The sequence below is a fragment of the Leptinotarsa decemlineata genome, unplaced genomic scaffold, assembly GCF_025532065.1.
Source record: "Leptinotarsa decemlineata unplaced genomic scaffold, Ldec_3_MD MMD2_tig00026375_RagTag_RagTag, whole genome shotgun sequence".
Lineage (NCBI taxonomy): Eukaryota > Metazoa > Arthropoda > Insecta > Coleoptera > Chrysomelidae > Leptinotarsa > Leptinotarsa decemlineata.
In genome coordinates this window covers 3,220,241-3,243,259 of record NW_027412711.1, presented here as the reverse complement: position 1 = coordinate 3,243,259, position 23,019 = coordinate 3,220,241, and the positions used below count along the sequence as shown (strand labels likewise).

At 33.5% G+C, this 23,019-nt stretch overlaps 2 long non-coding RNA genes across 2 annotated transcripts; one reads left to right on the top strand and one right to left on the bottom strand.

Annotated features, from left to right (window-relative positions):
• Positions 1-17,448: 17,448 nt before the first annotated feature.
• On the top strand, positions 17,449-18,735 carry LOC141486885 (uncharacterized). The gene is made up of 2 exons (XR_012468093.1): positions 17,449-17,531; positions 18,647-18,735. It is a non-coding gene; the product is annotated as an uncharacterized lncRNA (long non-coding RNA).
• Positions 18,614-21,172, bottom strand: LOC141486886 (uncharacterized). The gene is made up of 2 exons (XR_012468094.1): positions 18,931-21,172; positions 18,614-18,874 (listed from the first exon to the last, which is right to left on the bottom strand). It is a non-coding gene; the product is annotated as an uncharacterized lncRNA (long non-coding RNA).
• Between the last annotated feature and the right edge of the window lie 1,847 nt (positions 21,173-23,019).

Genomic DNA, 23,019 nt, shown 5'->3' with positions numbered 1-23,019 from the left:
TTAAGAAAATTTTGAGTAATATTTAAATTTTCATTTTGAGTTAAATGAAATATTTGTATACAGTCTAACCCAACTAGGAAATCATAGTCAAAGTTGTCTTCATCTATAACAAAAATATTAACATGTTTTTCGATTTCAAAAATTTTAATTTTTAAAGAAACCATTCCTATTGATTTTTTTACGCCATTAATTGTTTTTAAACCTGCATTTTTCTTACTTGTATGTATTTTTTTCAAAGATAATAACCTTGAATTTATAAAGGACACATTAGATCCTGAATCATGTATGCGGCTTCCTTGAATTTTCTCCTACACCAATGTTCCTCTCTGTGCAAGATCTCAGCTTAGGACTACTGGATGTTGTGTTGATGGGTCCAAACATGGTCTGCTATTCCTGATTTGCTGGTTTCCCCTCGCTGCGTGTGTTTCTTGTGCTCGGCAATGCGAACATTCAATGGCCTCTTAGTTTCACCAATATAGGATTTTCCGCACTCACAGGGTATCCGGTAAATGCAATTCTTGGAATCGCAGTCCGCGTTTGGTGGCCTGGTTTTCGTGAGGCTGCTACGGATAGTGTTACCGGATCTGAAGCAGGTTCTGATGTTGTACTTGGAACCAATTCTTCTTATCCTTTCCGATAATCCTCTGATGTAGGGAAGTGCAAGCACTGGTTGTGACGGCTTCTCTTCCTCGCGAGACTTCTGCTGTCTTCTAGCCAAAGTATTTTCTACCATCGCTTTGGGGTAGCTATTCCGTTGGAGATCATTTTTGATGAGGAATGAGCTGAGGAACAATCTTTAACGATGAATGCTGGAATATGATCAGGTCCCCCCGTGAATTTAGGATTTGATTCCTTTAGGGTATGAATTTCACTAGTTCGGACTTCCATTGTCGAAAATATAAAATGATTTGGAATCCCTGAAACAACTAAAAATAAGAATTAAAAATTAATATTCGAAAATAACAATTGTATTAAGCAAAAAAAACCTGAAATGAAATAATATTGAAATAAATTACAAGTAAAAATAGAACAATTGAACAAAAAATAAATCACCTAACTTTGTATTTTATTTTCATTTTTTTCTTCATTTTTATTTTTGTTCAATTGTTCTATTATTACTTGTATTTTATTTCACTATTATTTCATTTCAGGTTTTGTTTGCCTAATATAATTGTTATTTTCAGTTATTCATTTTCAATTCTTCTTTTCTAGTCGTTTCAGGGATTTCAAATCACTTTATATATTAGACAATGGAAGTCCTAACTAGTAAAATTCATCATGAAACATTGTCAATCACCTTCAAACGAATCCTTTAGGGTATGATAAACATCTTCAATACTGAAGTTTTTGATTACAAGGCTCGAAATATCACAACTGTTTTTCGCATGGTCACTTGATGTTGACACTATATAAGAACCACTGAAGAAATCTGCAAAACAATCAAGGATATCTGTTGAATTATCGAGTAGCTTGCCTTGATGTAACATTTCATCTCCGATTCGTTTCATACATTTTGACTTGCTGATGAATGACCGAAACCTATTGAGGTTATGAATAATCTCGCTCTCAGTTTTCTGAATATTTTTTTATACGCTATTCCAGTGGCCCTTTCGATTCCTGCCCGAAGAACTTTGAATTCATGAAAAGCGTGAATATCGCTGTATCTTTTATATTTACACCAAAATTTTGCTTTAGTTCGAATTTTCTTCAACAGTTCACCATCAAAGCAGGCTGGGTAATGATTTTTTGATTTTATCGACAATTTTGGCAGGCAGCGATGAAATATACTGTATAATTTTTCATAAACGTGAAGACACACATCATCTGCATTGCGAAACACATTTGGAAACGTCCGAGCAATATTGAAGTTCAGCTCATACATCAGCACAAAGTTAGCTTTTTCAAAGTTGCATGTTGGAAACATAATTCAAATGTATTCTTCGAGGAGTTCGTTTTGGAGTTCAGTTCGCATGTTATGATGACCGTCCTCTTTTACTGATGGTTCTAGGGATTTTTCAACGAGACAGAAGTGATTGCAGAACAAGTATGTGCATCTCATTGGAAACAAAGTCATTTTGCGATAAGCTAAAAAAACTCTGACATGTTGTTCAACGAAGTAGTATGCGGGCTACTACGATTTATTTCTGAATATGACGCATATTCAGGTACGTTGAAAATTCCAGCCATCAGATTTCATGGTCATATAGTGGGTTAAGGAATTCTACAGGTGAGGAGACAAAATCTTCGTGTAAAACAATTAGCACACCGCCACCTCTACTAACTTCGATGGCAGTGAAATTTCTGTCTGACCTATATATTTTGAAACTATCAGGAAAAGCTTCCGACAACATAAAAGCCTCATTCTAATTCATCTAGACTACATCAAAAACTTGTCTAGTTTTTGTACATAGCCCTCTAGTATTGTGATAAATATATACAACTCATCACGTTTCATACACCTTGTTTGTGAATCAGTGTCACTTACGGGGGGTGAAGGAGAACTGGTTTCTGATTGCTGCTGCAGAAGAAATAAGTTATTTTTGAATTTTCCTAAGCTCTCAATGTAAGCCGTACACTTCTTTTTTTCCCAGACCGCATGATCAACAGCGAAAGTATGACTCATTGAGTTACAACAGTTAGAACCTTTCTTCGCTTTCTTGCAGTTCCGAGATATGAATGATTATATTCATTGTAATTGAAGCAGCAATTTATATCAATAGCATCGTATATCAGCTGCTTTCAAATTGCGATCGTAAGTAAATTTGTCAACTTATACGATTACTTGCCAGATGCCTGTTTTTTATTTCTGTTTGGGATATTTTCAATATTTTACAAACCGAGTCATCTAGAAATATGTCACGTTCACATTTCAGAAGATAATTCCAGAGTTCTTCTGCTGAAAAGTTCCCCGTCATTCCCACTACGCGCATCCTATGGAAAAATCTGTGAACGTTCTTGACGTCATAAGATGCAACCATTTTTGTGTACCACTTGCTTGAGTCTTTCATTGTCAGGCGGATTCTTGAATCCAATGAGCACACCGATATCTTGTACAGGTTTAACTCTGGCGATCTACAAGTTATCAACTGCCGGATTGATAGCGCACAAAATATCCTACTTTGTTCGCGAGACTATTTGCTCAATGTTTTGGGATGAGATCTGCCTTTGAACACATCAGAGTACTTCAGGGGCATATGAGTTGTAGGTTCAGTTTCATGTGCAGCTCTTCAGATCCGGTAACACTATCCGTAGCAGCCTCACGAAAACCAGGCCACCAAACGCGGACTGCGATTCCAAGAATTGCATTTACCGGATACCCTGTCAGTGCGAAAAATCCTATATTGGTGAAACTAAGAGGTCTTCGAATGTTCGCATTGCCGAGCACAAGAAACATACACAGCGAGGGGAAAACAGCAAATCAGGAATAGCAGACCGTGTTTGGACCCATCAACACAACATCCAGTAGTCCCAAGCTGAGATCTTGCACAGAGAGGAACATTGGTGTAGGAGAAAATTCATGGAAGCCGCATACATGCTGTCCAACAACGTATTCAGCCAAGCCAGCGTAGAAATACGCAACATATGAAAACCCATCATCAAGCGAAAAATGGCCAACTTCCGCCTAAACGGTCATCTCCCACGGAACCAGTGAAGCGGAAACTGGAAAGCGGGGATAATCAGTCCAGTCATCACTCGAAGACGATTGTAGATACTAACAATCGAAACGTCGTGAACTAACGTGACTTGGAATCTCTTCACTTTTTATTTTTATTTTCTTTTTTCATTTATTTATTTTTATTTATTCTATTGTTCTATTTTACTTGTATTTTATTTCACTATTATTTCATTTCAGGTTTATTTCAGTTAATATAATTGTTATTTTCAGCTATTCATTTTCAATTCTTCTTTTTCAGTTGTTTCAGGGATTTCAAATCATTTTATATAGTAGACAATGGAAGTCCGAACTAGTGAATTTCATCATGAAACATTGTCAATCACCTTCAAACAATCACTCAATGTATTGTGGAGGATATTGATTGTCAGTCTCAGACTGATGTTATCTACACTGATTTTTTCAAAGCTTTCGACAGACTTGATACTTGATAGTATCCTGCTCAACAAGCTTTCGACTTTTGGGTTATCCAATGACTTAATTACTCTCTTCAAATCATATTTTCACAACCGTTAGCAGTATATCCAACTCAAAATATCCTACTTTGTTCGCGAGACTGTTTGCTCAATGTTTTGGGCACATCAGAGTACTTCAGGGGCATATGAGTTGTAGGTTCAGTTTCATGTGCAGCTCTTGCTATATCTGATCTGAGTGCGTTTATATCTAACTTCAGAGAAGAAAGAGCAATATTCACCTTGGATTCCACCACACTTTGTAGGCCGGACGGGTCTATAAGAATGCAGTTTCTGAAACAGTTGTCGCATTTCCAGCATAACCGTGGTATATTATTCAACAATTTAATGAACGTACTATCTTCTGATTTTGTTATTCAGATAGCATGGAATTCGTTTTTGCAGTCCTCGCAAATAATGCCAGGCCTATTTCGTCTCACAGATGATAAACAGGATGCACAATTAACCAATAATAATCAGAATTGCATTCCAATGAATCGAACAAATCCAAGTGGTATGTTAGATGCCAATGAGACATTCTGCGAGGTTTTATAGTTATTGAAGACATCATTCACGAGATACACAACACATACTAGTTCACGATGTGAACCGTACCAAGACAATTTACATTCATAGCATTGACAGTGGCTGAAACACGACTTCGAACTATGTGCAAGGTCATTATGACCGTGAACATTGGTGTTGACCTTGAGATTCGAGCCCATCTTAGATTCGTGACCTTCAAGGGTGTTTTACGTTTGACCTTGAAAGACGTCTTTCAGCTGTGTGCATGACACATAGCTGATGAGCGGTCCTTCCTGTTGGCTCACCAAGTTGGACGGTACCTCTCGAGGTAGAGAGTGCACATATAAAAAATATATTCATGTGATTCTGGTGAATCTTTCACTCAAAGTGATGATCTTCGTCAGCACTAGCTGCAGAGTTGCCAAGGAGTTACCGTCAGCAAAACAAGCGAGTTGGATGACGCTGGTGCTACTTCGACGCCTATGTACCCATGAAATTGTTGCAATGTGACGATTTCCGTAAGGCAAATGAATTCTCACAAGAGAAGCATAAGAATGATTCATGCATTGAATTAAATGATGGTGTTTCAATTTTAAAGAATGCATTTAATTGTCAGGAGAGTTCGATGATTTTCACTGATTATATGTCATTATGAAATTCTTCACTGAGGTTAGGCAGAAGGTCACTGAATTATTGGAATCAGCCACAAAAATTCGTGAAAATATCAAAGTGGATATGAAAGTATTTATAAGTTTTGAGTAGATTGAGTTTGTACGTAGATTCACTGTAAATATAATACTCTAAGATACCAGTGTTAAAATAACTTCACCAAGCTATTTGATTGACGAAACAAATCGAATGTGTCATATACATATATTGCAACTGTATTGACTGAAAGAAATATGATCAATTAACAATTTAATTTTTTTTAACATTTCACCGGTTTGGTTAATAAACAAATTCCATACAAATCTGATGTATAAAGCCTATGAAATATGCAAACGTTAGGTTGACTATTTTTTTCTGGAGAGGACACATCATTGCAGTTTTTTGTAGTTTGTCCACTGAATGGAAGAGAATAGCGTATGATATTTGCCAGTGAAAATTAAACGGATAGCGATAGACTCGCAAATAGTTTGCAACATTTGGGAGTAGCTCGCCTCTATAGTAAGAATTGAAAAAACGTTCTCATATACATTGCTGTTGAAAAATGACCAAAAAGTGTTTTCTATGTTAATCGGACGACGGTGTGATTGATTTCAATGATTAAACTTTAAGAAACTGTTCATTGAAGTTAGCTTTTCATAAAATTGTTGTTGAGCTAACCCGTAAGTCAGAGAAAGCAATGACGAAAAATGTTCCGGAGTTGAAGATCACATCTTCATGTCCTATAACTCGAATGCTTGGTAATTTTTTTATTTAAAAACTCTTGTATTCATATTCCATCACATTATTTTTTTATAAAACATAAAAATATATTTTTATTATTTTTTTTATTTCATGATTGATTTTTGCCTTTGGTTTTTATTTTATCTGCTGATGGAAAAAATGAAATTTGTGAGATTAGTATTACATATGTATCGCTAGTACATTTCAATTAACTAAAGATGTATGTACCTAAATGTCGCATAATATATATACATATATTATTTATTCATCGAAAAATATTTAAAAAACATTTTTCTATTTCAATAATAGTTTTTATTTCAATATTGAGCCACTCCAAAATGATCTACAGCTTTTCCAAGTCTATCGCTATCCTTTCCATTTTCACGGACAAATAGCATACGCACTCTCCTTCATTCAATGAACGAGCTAGATATACAGGTGCAAAGCTATGTTCTTTTCTATCGCATGGGATGGTTCGCTGGGACTTCTCTGTCGCACGTATCCACTCGCAACAATATTTCACTTTTGAAAATTCGACAACAGACGGGACTGAGTTTTCGCATACAACCCTATACCACCATGTTTGTGATGACTTACGCTTAATTTAAACATAACTTCAATTCCTTAAGCAAACCAGTGCAAGTTACTAGTATCGATTTACCTGTTCATACCTGCCTACTCAAGAGTTGTGACGAAAAAAATTAGTCAACCTAACGTTTGCATATTCTATAGGTTTTATACTTTCGATTGGTTTGGAATTTGTCTATTAACCAAACCTGTGAAATGTTGCAAATAATAATTTTCAAATTGTTAATTAATCATATTCTGGACTGAAATTTTTCAGTCAACTCAATTGCAATATATTTATTAACATATTTGATTTAATATAAAATACTTATCATCTAATAACCAGCTCGGTGAAAGTCTTTTTATACTTAGATCATATACTATAATATTATGATAAATTCGGGTATGTATATATGAATCAAGTATAAATAAAAAAGGTAAATAGGAAGTGTACATTCAATTGGTTTGGTACACATGAAATAATGCGATAGTTGGGGCATGAATGTTCACTTCTGAATCTGATTTTTTTTTGTCTTCATTAACTCCTTTACCGAAACATTACTTTTTCTCGAGGTGACATGTCACAGACATACACAAGTATCAGTTGACATATTTTCTTGTTTTTGTTTATTCTATTATCAATGTGGTCTTTTGTCATGAATGAAACAGTTGAATGTGTTAAAATAGGTTTTCGTTAACCAGGTGTAATACATGAATTAAATTACGCGTACACAGTTTAGTGAAGTGCGCATGTAACACTTGACTTCTATAACAGTAGTAGCATCTGCAACATCTTCTAGCATCAACATCTTTCCTATTCACATTTTATTAATCTATTCATGCCTCAGAGCTGAATCATTACCAACACGAACTCCATGTACAATAGTGAATTGCCACAATTGATTATTGGAGATGGTAAACAACCTATAATAAATGTTGCAAATGCATCTGATTTATTAAACAAACTACATGCTGATATTATTATTCTTGAATTTGAAGAAACCCCAGTTCTACATTTATTATCTCGAGAGTTCTCCACTGATTTTGATATCAATGAATTTATTGAGATCCCAGATGCATCGGAAACTTTTCAGCAAATTGCTGTCAAGCAATTGGGAAGTCGAGTTTGGGAAGTCAACCAGACTTTTCATGAGGTGGCATCATCAGTAAGGAATAACTGGCGAAAGGAATCAGAGGGTACATTCCAAAGTGGCAGCGATTAGTTTTGGGAACAGTAATGTGCGACCAATTTTGTGAATTGGAGAAAATAATCGTAATATCCATCTGATTTCACAGCTAAACATATAGCAGACAAAAACTTACCTTGGGAGAGGGTTGAATCAAAAGAGCCAAGTATTGGGAAAAAAGCAGCCGTACTTCTTGTTAACAATATTATGAAATCAAAGAGACATTTCGGTACAGGGTTGTAATACCAATAAGAAAAAAATGTGAACAAAAACAGTCAAGGAGAAATGAAACTGAAGAAATTGCATTCGGTGGTGGGGTGATTATTAAAGTGCAGAATGTATTTAAAAAAAAGATCAATTTGTGTTACAGTAGCACAGCAGGCGGTACTTAAATACTTCGAAGCTGCCGGTGGAAAGTGGAAAGGAGAAAATTTGCACACCAAAATTCGAGGCCAATCGTCGCAATAAAAAATGGAGGATGTACCAATGGGTAAACATGGTAGTGGAATATACCTCAAACCTTAGCGTTAAGGTTTGGGATTATATTCCATACCATACAATTCATTTCAACATTACAATACAAAAAACTACTCGATTGCCTACCTCCGAGTTCTCTCACCGTTATCGATCTGAATTATTACGTATACAAAATGAAAATTCCACACTTTCGTGGTATTTCTATGCAAGACCAAATTACCTTCTTCATAACCAAGACAATACGAGACAGTTATTGTGAATTTGGAATAAACAAGTTAAAGCACATTGGGTGACATTCAAAAATAATGGAAACGAAGTCACATATTTTGATGAAATTGAAATGAAATTAAGTTGAATATTTTGAAAATATTTGAAGCAAACATAACTGTGATTGAATATAACTATAATCAACACAGTTTTATGTGGTCACTTGTGTCTGAAGTTCTTCTATGAATCATCCTCCAAATAGAATGGATGCAACTTTAACATTAGATCGAGAGGCCATCAAGAGAATGAGGTTTTCACTTGACATGTATTCAAACAATTGCAACGCTCGCAAATATTCCTGAAAAAATGATATTTGCATGAATTTGGTCAGTTCGGACTTCCATTGTCTAATCTAATATATAAAAATGGATGTTTATTGGTTGGTATGTGATAAACTTTTACATCGCTCAACCGATCGTGATGAAACTTGACATGAATAAGTAATTTATCATAGAGAAGGTTTTTAGGTTATCAATTTTTCTGTAAACCGCCACTAATATATAAAAATGGATGTTTGTTGGTTGGTTGGTTGGTTGGTAAGTGATAAACTTTTACATCGCTCAACCGATCGTGATGAAACTTGACATGTATAAGTAATTTTTCATAGGTTTTTAGGCTATCAATTTTTCTGTAACTCGCCACTAGGTGGCGCTGTAGAACAATTTTTTGAAAGCACTGTTCTATAACACTGTGTACGCCTAAGTTCGTTGATTCTGATTTTGTCAAAACATTGGAAAAGCAGCGATACAGCAACATAGTACTGATTAGTACTACAACTACCAAATTCCACACGGGCGAAGCCGCGGGCAACAACTAGTAAGATATAAAATGGTTTGAAATCCCTGAAAGAATTATTGAAATTGAAATGAATAGCAGAAAATAACAATTATATTTGGACTCAATTCATGAGTCCAAACATGCTCTGCTATTCCCGATTTGCTGGTTTCTCCTCGCTATATATTTCTTGTGCTCGGACTTTCAATGACCTCTCAGTTTCACCGATATAGGATTTGCCGCACTCGCAGGTTATCCGGTAAATGCAAGTAGATGAACGATGTATGTTCTGGCGCAAAATTCCATGTAAGTATTTTGAAATGTTCATGACATCCGAGCGAAATCTTGTGGAACACCCAACTCTAGGTAGGTGTGTTTCAGAGAGTAGGAGAGAGAAACGTGTGACGTAATTGATGCAGAGAAGGATGGAATGAGTATCGTAGAGATTCAGAGAGCCCCCTTGGGACTTCTCACCCCTCTCGGGCCATCACCCCTGAGCCCTTTTGCCGCGCACCAGTAACGTGGTCCAAGTAGTCATCGGCAGGTGAAGGAAATTGAATTTCAAAAAATACCGGCTAGAGATTTGAATCCAGGTCATCGATGTGGTAGACGTTGTCCTTAGCCTCGACACCAATGTGGAATAATGGAAGTAATTGCGAATTGTTGATATTCATAGCGGTTGTTTTGTTGGCCGTCATCAAAGATTCAGAGTGATAAATGAATACAGAGGAGTATCGGAGAGATTCAAAGAGCTTGGTTGAATTATGAAAATGAAAAATGTAGATGAATATGTTGGAAGCGCAGAAGTGATATATCAATAATGACGAAAGAAGAATTATATTAAAGGAAAACCATGGCGTCAATGTGTAAAAGGTGTGGCAAAAAATACATTATTCAAGAAAGAAAACATGACGTAATATTAGACCACATCTTCGTTAATAGTTGGATCGTCACGTACAGCACATCAAATGAAAGAAAAAAATCAGAATTCATTGACAAAGAAGAAAGAGAAGTGGCGTAACATATCAGAAGGGCACTAAGCCAGATGATGAAAAAAAAAATGCAGAGTTCGTCGACAAAGAAGAAAAATATTATGCCAAAAGGGCACTAAGTTGTATTTCCGTTAATAAAAGTCACATCGTCGCGTGTAGCACATCAAATGAAAGGCAACGTAGCGACAAAGACAAAAAAAAGATGGCCGCAATATGTCAGGAGGGCACCCTGTTGTATATTCGCAAATAATGATCAGATCGTCAAGCACAGCACGTCAAATGAAAGGGAAATTTATGCATAATTCATCGACAAAGAAAAAACAAAGACGATGCCAACAGGGCAGTAAGCCTGATCTTCATTAATAATGTTTGGATCTCAACGTGCAGCAAATCAAGTGGAAGGGGGAGGAGTATAGATTTCATAACAAGAACTCACTGCACTATTTCACATTTTCACAGACAGATTACGATATAAAGCGTATGAAAGGGACATGTATGTTGAATTGGATAGAGAAACGTCATGGTAACATGTCAAATGGACATAAGGTGTGTATGTGATGAAATAATTTCAGAATTCTTATGGGAAGCATATGTGCAGCTGTAGAGATCTGGAGAAAAAATGTGGAAATTTGAATGCATCATGCATGCATTCAAACGTTTCATGCATCCAGTATTGAAAAAAATCAATCGTATACTGAAACAAAAGATATATTTGTATTCTTCATGGTGAGAAGATTTTAAATCCGCCAAAAACAGGTTACTTCCGGTTTTCAATTCTGGACGTCCGATTTCAATGATCTTAACATCAATGGATTTGTTTTGATGTTGTTATGTTGTTAATTAATAATTTTCGGAAGTTAAAAGAAGCTCATAACTTATTTTCGTTATATCGGCTACAACAGGCCAATGTTTGTACTCATTTCAAATGATTTTCATTGTTGATGATGAAACATATAATATCCAGCGTCTAATGTGATATAATATGAAAAACATTGAAATTCAATGTTATTAGGTTATGTATAACTATAAGTGAAATTCAATAGCAGCAGTTTGTAACGCCTTTTACGCGTTACGAGTCACTTTGACGCCGAATTCAGGTCACGGTTTGCCTCGGGCCCCAGCTTTCGGCGTGGTGTGCTCCACGTGCTCCAGACAGCGCCACTGAAGAAATGTTATACACCAGGGGTCACTATGATATCGACTAAATCAACTGTAGCCAGTACAGCAGGCTTTAATTGTCGTTTCGAGTTCGAATCCTGGGTATCTGCTGTTTTTTGTCTACCGGTTTGCCTTTGTTTATTGGAGCTCGGACTCAAGCGGAGCTGGAACTGGAACTGAGACTGAACAGCCTTGGTAGATGCTTTCGAGATTATTTGAAATAAAGTTCTACGCGGTGTCTGGTGATGGGAGAGTTGTGCCCTCCATCGGCGGTACGGTGTATTAACAAATAACGTATGATTTTCAAATCTCATTGGCGACCTGGGATTTTCATTGCGATAGAGTGGCAATTTCATCGAGAAAGTTATTAATTCAGTCGGGGTCAAATAAATAACGGAGCAATAATATAAACACAAAAAAAAAAAAAGCTGTTTCTACCTGACGTACCACTGGGTAAATTAGTAACTTCGTTACTTCCACTTCCGGAAAAAAATGTGTCAAATTAATTTTTTTTTACGTAAATTTACGTGGTCTAAATAAAGGAACAAAATATTTTCCGAGAATAAAATAAAGAAAAACGCTCAGGTGCCTACCCCTTTCAATGGCCGAACCCTTTATTTGAGGGGTAAGTACGCCTATTACACTTTTAACGGAACAAATAATGAAAACAAAACCACAACTGTTATATACTACACCCAGATACTAATAATCGAACAAAATTTACATTTTCCTTGCGATGTTGATAATGAGATCATCCTATCGTGGGTGTTGGTTGTGATGGAATGGACGTTGACAGCCACAATCAGGACATGCTACGTGCCGCCTCGGTTAGGGACACTGACATCACGCAGGGGTGCTGTTTCTGGTAGTAAAGAAAATAAAATGAATTTCTTGGAAGCCATGGAAATCACTAAATCAATTGAAAACTCTTATTACCTACTCTCGGATATATATACCGCGATATTTTTCTTAGGTCAGTAGTGTTAGAATACTCGAGAATGGTGTAAAAACCGAAACCTTGGTCGTATTAATATTAATACATTGAGTAAGTGGAAATTAAACAAAGTATTTTATTTCTATATCTATATCATTCAATTGAACAATTATGATCCACTATGATCCAATGAGAGCGGCGTGGGATATGCTTGAAGTTGATCCGTTGTATCCCAAACATCTACATGATTCGCACAAAGACTTACTATACTGTCAAAAAACTAAAAAGTCCCCTGAATCGATAAAAGAGCTAACCAAATTGATGACTACCCTCCGTCACAAAGTAAAATATGTGATTCATTATCGGGCCCACAAACAGGCCATTGCTAACGGTCTTGTTATCACGAAAATTCATCGAGGACTTCAATTGAATCAGGTAACATGGTTGAAATCCCATTTTGATTTGAATACTGAGTTGCGTAAAAGGGCTACAAATCAATTTGAGAAAAACCTCTTCAAGCTAATGAACAATGCATCATTCGGAAAAATGATGAGAGACGTTAGAAAACGAGTCAATATTAAACTCCTCAACTGAATTTCTAAACCAGAGTTCAAAAATTGCATACTGAGTAGCGGAAAAAAGTTACGATTGAGTTTGAGGAAAACCTCTTCAAGCAAGCTAATGAACAATACATCATTCGGGAAAACGATGGAAGGCATCATTAGAAAAAGAGTCAACATTAGACACCCCAACCAAACGGTCTGATCGCTATGGAGCCGAGGCTTATATTTCTAAGCCAGAGTTCAAAAATTGAATCAAAATCAACTTTAATTTTATTTCTTTATATATATATATATATATATATATATATATATATATATATATATATATATATATATATATATATATATATATATATATATACTCTTTTAAGTTAGTCCAAGCTTTCGGAAAATTTTATTTCCATCATCAGGGAAACTACAATAATATAAGTTTTAAGGTAAAATCAAAAATATTAATTGTTCATGACTTACATCTTATGTGAGGATGGTTACATCCTCACATAAGATGTAAGTCATGAACAATTAATATTTTTGATTTTACCTTAAAACTTATATTATTGTAGTTTCCCTGATGATGGAAATAAAATTTTCCGAAAGCTTGGACTAACTTAAAAAGAGTACTCATTTACTTGCTGCAATACCCCACTATCCAATAGTTTTTTATTCTTAACTAGTCAGCAACGACTACCCTTCCTCTATATATATATATATATATATATATATATATATATATATATATATATATATTGTTATGATAAGTTTTTTTATAAGATTATTGCAAAGTTAAAGATTTTCAAATTTTAATTAGTTAAAAGTTTACATTTATTTTAGTAGTTGAAAGTTTGTATTTATTTTGATAGTTCGATGTTAAAAGTTTTTCATATTATTATTAATTTGATGTTAAAAGTTCACATATTTTGTTAGTTCAGTGTTGAAAGTTTGTGAAAATCAAAGTTATTCTTAGATGTTTAATTTTATTAGAAAGCCAGATACTTTACCTTTATTCAAATTCTTATCTGTATAATTTTGAGTAATGTTCATGCCCAGATCAGGCAAAGTTGTGACTTATCAGTATTAGAGTATTTCAGATCATTTCCAAACAGCACAACTAACCAGAAACCATCAATCATCGGGATAAATACACTGAAAACAGTAAAGACATTAATACAACATAATAACATACAATAAAACAGATTTACACTACAAATTAATAACAAAAATTCAATTAACACTGACATTAGGAATTTATCTGAAACATGATAAGAACACTCAGTACATGATTTGGATGCAACTAAAGAGTAGCCAATCAGATTGATAAATTGAAAAGGAGGTGTTAACTTCTGAAAAATGATGAATTTTGGATTCAAAATTAGAAAAATTGAAAACAAAATGTGATGAAATGTAATCAAAATTAATCATTATTAGTATTAGTGAAAATTGGGAAACAGAAATCGTAAATATAATATGTGTGAACAGTGAAAAGTGTCAAAATTGAAGAAATTTCAAAATTATTGTTATGAAAAGCAGTAGGCAGGAAAATTTTGTCTGGTTGCCAGGGGTGAATCAATAAGAAGAGTGGAGAGAAGCTTTTGAACTGTCCAGACGCGAATTTTTTTGAAGAGCTGTTAGAAATTAAAAAAAGGGAAAAGAAAGAGAAAAGGCCGTTTTGCATGTTCTTATCAATATAAATCCATCACTAGGAGCCAGAGTATAAATAATAATAACAAGAAAGGATACTTACTGGAGATTTTAGAGTGTCTGGAAGAATTCAAAATTCCAATCAAGGGAAAACCAATCCAGGGAAGCTGTACCAGTTTTGAGGTATAACAATATTATTTATAATTCCCAATCCATAAGAAGAATACATTTTTTTGAAAATCTTGAACAATTCATAACCTCCAAATCGAATCAAAAGTTTTCCAGTCATAAGGAACTTCCAGTGTGAAAATCACAACTTCTGAACTTTTATTTATCAACGAACTTCATCATTTTATTTACATGAACTATTATTGGATTTAATATTAGGAAAATTTGAAAAATTCACTGACATTTAGCACAGATATTTTTAGAATCGTTTCCCACGCACGAACCACAGACAGCTTAAGTTTTCAAGTAACTAATTTGCCGTTACACGTGAATTTAACTGTACGGAACACAATTCTAAGAATATTTTTGTTTCAAATTTAACATTTACTGTAACAATTCTTAGCATAAGGTATTTTGGCGCAGTTTTAGGGTAACTTAAGTTTGGTTTGACAAAACATTTACAAAAATTTCACATTCATTATATTTTTTTTAACTTTGAGACAAAGTTTTATTTTCAAAAACAAAATTTTTATTTATAACACCTTTCCAAGAACTCTACTCTGAGAAAGAGAGCTGCATGAGCTTCGATTGAGCTGAGCAAACTTGAAGAATAGAGGTAAGATTTAGAGGTAAGGACAGGTATCTGCCGGAGCACTAAGAATTTTGAAATCACAGAAAATTTTCAAATTATTTGAACTAACAGAATAACAATCAAGAATCAAATTAATTAAATTATACTCTTCTAATTTTATATATTTATAACAATATATTATATATATATATATATTATATATAATATATATATATATATATATATATATATATATAATATATATATATATATTAATATATATATATATATATATATATATATATATATATATATATATAATATATATATATATATATATATATAATATATATATATATATATATATATATATATATATAGAGGAAGGGTAGTCGTTGCTGACTAGTTAAGAATAAAAACTATTGGATAGTGGGGTATTGCAGCAAGTAAATGAGTACTCTTTTAAGTTAGTCCAAGCTTTCGGAAAATTTTATTTCCATCATCAGGGAAACTACAATAATATAAGTTTTAAGGTAAAATCAAAAATATTAATTGTTCATGACTTACATCTTATGTGAGGATGGTTACATTGATGTTAAAGAAAAAATGTTGATACATTGGAGAAGATGAAACTTGATACACAATTCTAAATGCTTGAGATTATTTTTTATAAAATATTGTTATTCGTCAGACCGTTATTCATACCATGCGTGCAGGATTCAAATGAACGAGTCTGAGAATAGAACGTTAAAATGCCAGAGTGACATCTGTCAATTGATAAAACTTATAAGCTCTCACTAGGAGTACCAAGTGTACTCTAGTGTATAATGTAAAATTTATGTTTGGTAAAATTATTATGAAAGATTAAATTTAAGATATATTATACAATGGAATTGTTTAAATTGATATTGTTTTTGTAAAAGCTTTTATCTAGAGTCAATAAGTAGGAATAAATTTCACTCAAGTGATTAATGTCTGTTTTTTTATTCATACAATTGTTATTTTCAAAAATGTAAGACATTTCTAGAAAGGACCTCTTAACTGAGGTTGATTCAGTGGCTAATACTTTCATTGCGTTATAATTCATAAGGTGGTCCAAATTATTCACATGGTCTGCTAAAGAGCATCTTTCTGGATGTAATCTACAGTCACTTTTGTGCGAAGTAATTCTAGCACCTAATGATCGTGAAGTTTGGCCAATATATATCCTGTCACATGATTGACAAGGAATACTATACACAACATTCACTTGGTTTATTAGAGGGACCTTGTCCTTGACTTTGCTATGGATTGATTTAATGGTAAGTACCGTTTTATTGGCTATTTTAATGTTAGGTAAATTTTGAAAAATCCTAGATAGTTTGGGAGTGATCTCCTTGATAAAAGGTAAGGATGTAAAAATGAATTGGGTTGGAGCATCACTAGTTATATTGTCATTGACAGGGAGGGTTAAATTGGAAGTTAAATTATAGTTTTCCAGAGATGTTGGTGTACTGAACAAAATATTATTTATCAAACGGATTGGATAAGAATTTTCTATGAAAAGATTAGCAAGAATTTTAAGATTTTTACTATGGAAGCTTATGTCAGAGATTTTTAGCACTCTATTTTTCAGTTGCTTGACCAAGTTCACTTTCATCGAATGTTTATGATACGATAGGTAGTTCATGTATCTACCTGAGCTGCAAGGTTTTCTGTACCAGTCAATTAAGACTTTGTTATCTGTTGTTCTGATGAACTTTGTATCCAGGAATGGTACTGACTGCAAGTTATCTTCTGTTTCTATCGTAAACTGAATGTATGGGTCGTAACTGTTGAGAGTGTCAAGAATCTCATTGATGCCATCATGAGGCAATGAAACTATGATATCATCTACATATTTTTTCAAAAAATGAGGTTTAAAGGATAATACTGGTAATACTGTGTCCAATACATCATCCATCACATATGTTGCTAATATTGGAGAAATGGATGCTCCCATGGGAGTTCCAAAGGTTTGCTTATAAAATTTGTTATTGAAGGAAAAGTATGTGCTGTTAAAAAGGAAGGTTAATAATTTGGAAAAGGTTTCTTCATCAATGTTACAATGATTACTTATGTTGCTCCAATTCTTATGGATTGATCTCAGACATGCTTCTAAATAGACGTTACTAAATAAGGAGACTACATCCAGACTAGCTATGATATAGTTTGGAGGTAAAGTAGTGTTATTAAATTTTTCTGTTACTTCAAATGAATCTTTTATATAGTAGTCATTGTCATATTCATATGCTTTGGTCAAAATACTAGTTAAAAGGGAGGCTAGAGCCTCAGTAGGCGCACCTATAGAGGCTACAATAGGTCTCACCGATAGTGTAGGTTTATGTATTTTGGGTAAAGCATAGAACCTCGGAGCGATACCATTATAGCAAGTAAGTTTCTTTTTTGTTATTTCATCAATATAGTTACTATTTTTAAGTTCTTTAATGAAGGTATTACATTTTCTTTGAATGGAGGTTGTTGGATCTTTATTTAATTCTGTATATGATGTATTATTTAGGATGATCTCATTTGACAAATTTATATACTGTTCTTTTTCCATAACCACTGTGATATTGCCTTTGTCTGAAGAAGTTAAGATTAAATTTGGGTTTTCTTTCAAAAATTTTTTTGACTTTAATAATAAATTTCGAAACACTGTTGTATGGTGATGTGTTATGGATATGATTGGTAATAACGTTGGAAGCCCTTGCCATAGTGATATTTCTCTGAGACTGGTCTAGGATATTCGATGTAATATAATCTACATCAGCCAAAATCCTCTTGATAGAAATGTCTTTACCTACTAATGGTTCAATACTAAATTTGGGGCCTAATGCCAGAAACTTTGATACCTCATCAGGGATGGGTATGTTCGAAATGTTCTTAATCCATTTAGGATTTGATTTTAATTTTAAATCTAAATTTGTTTGTTTTAAACTATTAATTTTATTGATATTCTTTAATTTGACTCTATGGAAAATTTTGTTATATGCTTTAAGTTGTCTGCTCATGAAATTTTGAAAAATTAATTCACCTGTTTGTGATATTATATTACTCTTTAGTGACTCCAGAAGCTTTTCCAATTTTTGTATCAATTTATGATTTGACGAAATTTCTATATTCAAAAGTTTTATTCCTAACCTGTAATTTTGTTCTTTGAAGTTGGTGTACACTTCTTGTCTTTGTAAGAGGGATTCTATCGGTCTGGTAGTATTCGTGATGTGATTCGGGAGAATATTGAATTTTCTGCACTGTAATAGGAAACTTTTTCTATTAATCTCTTTGGCTAGTTTCATTTTAGTTTTGGACCATAGTTTCACGTCCTTCAATGTCATGTCTCCGTAAGTAGTTCCAACGGATTGGTAGAACCCCATGCCTGTAGAATTAGAGGAAGGGTAGTCGTTGCTGACTAGTTAAGAATAAAAACTATTGGATAGTGGGGTATTGCAGCAAGTAAATGAGTACTCTTTTAAGTTAGTCCAAGCTTTCGGAAAATTTTATTTCCATCATCAGGGAAACTACAATAATATAAGTTTTAAGGTAAAATCAAAAATATTAATTGTTCATGACTTACATCTTATGTGAGGATGGTTACATTGATGTTAAAGAAAAAATGTTGATACATTGGAGAAGATGAAACTTGATACACAATTCTAAATGCTTGAGATTATTTTTTATAAAATATTGTTATTCGTCAGACCGTTATTCATACCATGCGTGCAGGATTCAAATGAACGAGTCTGAGAATAGAACGTTAAAATGCCAGAGTGACATCTGTCAATTGATAAAACTTATAAGCTCTCACTAGGAGTACCAAGTGTACTCTAGTGTATAATGTAAAATTTATGTTTGGTAAAATTATTATGAAAGATTAAATTTAAGATATATTATACAATGGAATTGTTTAAATTGATATTGTTTTTGTAAAAGCTTTTATCTAGAGTCAATAAGTAGGAATAAATTTCACTCAAGTGATTAATGTCTGTTTTTTTATTCATACAATTGTTATTTTCAAAAATGTAAGACATTTCTAGAAAGGACCTCTTAACTGAGGTTGATTCAGTGGCTAATACTTTCATTGCGTTATAATTCATAAGGTGGTCCAAATTATTCACATGGTCTGCTAAAGAGCATCTTTCTGGATGTAATCTACAGTCACTTTTGTGCGAAGTAATTCTAGCACCTAATGATCGTGAAGTTTGGCCAATATATATCCTGTCACATGATTGACAAGGAATACTATACACAACATTCACTTGGTTTATTAGAGGGACCTTGTCCTTGACTTTGCTATGGATTGATTTAATGGTAAGTACCGTTTTATTGGCTATTTTAATGTTAGGTAAATTTTGAAAAATCCTAGATAGTTTGGGAGTGATCTCCTTGATAAAAGGTAAGGATGTAAAAATGAATTGGGTTGGAGCATCACTAGTTATATTGTCATTGACAGGGAGGGTTAAATTGGAAGTTAAATTATAGTTTTCCAGAGATGTTGGTGTACTGAACAAAATATTATTTATCAAACGGATTGGATAAGAATTTTCTATGAAAAGATTAGCAAGAATTTTAAGATTTTTACTATGGAAGCTTATGTCAGAGATTTTTAGCACTCTATTTTTCAGTTGCTTGACCAAGTTCACTTTCATCGAATGTTTATGATACGATAGGTAGTTCATGTATCTACCTGAGCTGCAAGGTTTTCTGTACCAGTCAATTAAGACTTTGTTATCTGTTGTTCTGATGAACTTTGTATCCAGGAATGGTACTGACTGCAAGTTATCTTCTGTTTCTATCGTAAACTGAATGTATGGGTCGTAACTGTTGAGAGTGTCAAGAATCTCATTGATGCCATCATGAGGCAATGAAACTATGATATCATCTACATATTTTTTCAAAAAATGAGGTTTAAAGGATAATACTGGTAATACTGTGTCCAATACATCATCCATCACATATGTTGCTAATATTGGAGAAATGGATGCTCCCATGGGAGTTCCAAAGGTTTGCTTATAAAATTTGTTATTGAAGGAAAAGTATGTGCTGTTAAAAAGGAAGGTTAATAATTTGGAAAAGGTTTCTTCATCAATGTTACAATGATTACTTATGTTGCTCCAATTCTTATGGATTGATCTCAGACATGCTTCTAAATAGACGTTACTAAATAAGGAGACTACATCCAGACTAGCTATGATATAGTTTGGAGGTAAAGTAGTGTTATTAAATTTTTCTGTTACTTCAAATGAATCTTTTATATAGTAGTCATTGTCATATTCATATGCTTTGGTCAAAATACTAGTTAAAAGGGAGGCTAGAGCCTCAGTAGGCGCACCTATAGAGGCTACAATAGGTCTCACCGATAGTGTAGGTTTATGTATTTTGGGTAAAGCATAGAACCTCGGAGCGATACCATTATAGCAAGTAAGTTTCTTTTTTGTTATTTCATCAATATAGTTACTATTTTTAAGTTCTTTAATGAAGGTATTACATTTTCTTTGAATGGAGGTTGTTGGATCTTTATTTAATTCTGTATATGATGTATTATTTAGGATGATCTCATTTGACAAATTTATATACTGTTCTTTTTCCATAACCACTGTGATATTGCCTTTGTCTGAAGAAGTTAAGATTAAATTTGGGTTTTCTTTCAAAAATTTTTTTGACTTTAATAATAAATTTCGAAACACTGTTGTATGGTGAGATGTGTTATGGATATGATTGGTAATAACGTTGGAAGCCCTTGCCATAGTGATATTTCTCTGAGACTGGTCTAGGATATTCGATGTAATATAATCTACATCAGCCAAAATCCTCTTGATAGAAATTAGTAGGTAAAGACATTTCTATCAAGAGGATTTTGGCTGATGTAGATTATATTACATCGAATATCCTAGACCAGTCTCAGAGAAATATCACTATGGCAAGGGCTTCCAACGTTATTACCAATCATATCCATAACACATCTCACCATACAACAGTGTTTCGAAATTTATTATTAAAGTCAAAAAAATTTTTGAAAGAAAACCCAAATTTAATCTTAACTTCTTCAGACAAAGGCAATATCACAGTGGTTATGGAAAAAGAACAGTATATAAATTTGTCAAATGAGATCATCCTAAATAATACATCATATACAGAATTAAATAAAGATCCAACAACCTCCATTCAAAGAAAATGTAATACCTTCATTAAAGAACTTAAAAATAGTAACTATATTGATGAAATAACAAAAAAGAAACTTACTTGCTATAATGGTATCGCTCCGAGGTTCTATGCTTTACCCAAAATACATAAACCTACACTATCGGTGAGACCTATTGTAGCCTCTATAGGTGCGCCTACTGAGGCTCTAGCCTCCCTTTTAACTAGTATTTTGACCAAAGCATATGAATATGACAATGACTACTATATAAAAGATTCATTTGAAGTAACAGAAAAATTTAATAACACTACTTTACTCCAAACTATATCATAGCTAGTCTGGATGTAGTCTCCTTATTTAGTAACGTCTATTTAGAAGCATGTCTGAGATCAATCCATAAGAATTGGAGCAACATAAGTAATCATTGTAACATTGATGAAGAAACCTTTTCCAAATTATTAACCTTCCTTTTTAACAGCACATACTTTTCCTTCAATAACAAATTTTATAAGCAAACCTTTGGAACTCCCATGGGAGCATCCATTTCTCCAATATTAGCAACATATGTGATGGATGATGTATTGGACACAGTATTACCAGTATTATCCTTTAAACCTCATTTTTTGAAAAAATATGTAGATGATATCATAGTTTCATTGCCTCATGATGGCATCAATGAGATTCTTGACACTCTCAACAGTTACGACCCATACATTCAGTTTACGATAGAAACAGAAGATAACTTGCAGTCAGTACCATTCCTGGATACAAAGTTCATCAGAACAACAGATAACAAAGTCTTAATTGACTGGTACAGAAAACCTTGCAGCTCAGGTAGATACATGAACTACCTATCGTATCATAAACATTCGATGAAAGTGAACTTGGTCAAGCAACTGAAAAATAGAGTGCTAAAAATCTCTGACATAAGCTTCCATAGTAAAAATCTTAAAATTCTTGCTAATCTTTTCATAGAAAATTCTTATCCAATCCGTTTGATAAATAATATTTTGTTCAGTACACCAACATCTCTGGAAAACTATAATTTAACTTCCAATTTAACCCTCCCTGTCAATGACAATATAACTAGTGATGCTCCAACCAATTCATTTTTACATCCTTACCTTTTATCAAGGAGATCACTCCCAAACTATCTAGGATTTTTCAAAATTTACCTAACATTAAAATAGCCAATAAAACGGTACTTACCATTAAATCAATCCATAGCAAAGTCAAGGACAAGGTCCCTCTAATAAACCAAGTGAATGTTGTGTATAGTATTCCTTGTCAATCATGTGACAGGATATATATTGGCCAAACTTCACGATCATTAGGTGCTAGAATTACTTCGCACAAAAGTGACTGTAGATTACATCCAGAAAGATGCTCTTTAGCAGACCATGTGAATAATTTGGACCACCTTATGAATTATAACGCAATGAAAGTATTAGCCACTGAATCAACCTCAGTTAAGAGGTCCTTTCTAGAAATGTCTTACATTTTTGAAAATAACAATTGTATGAA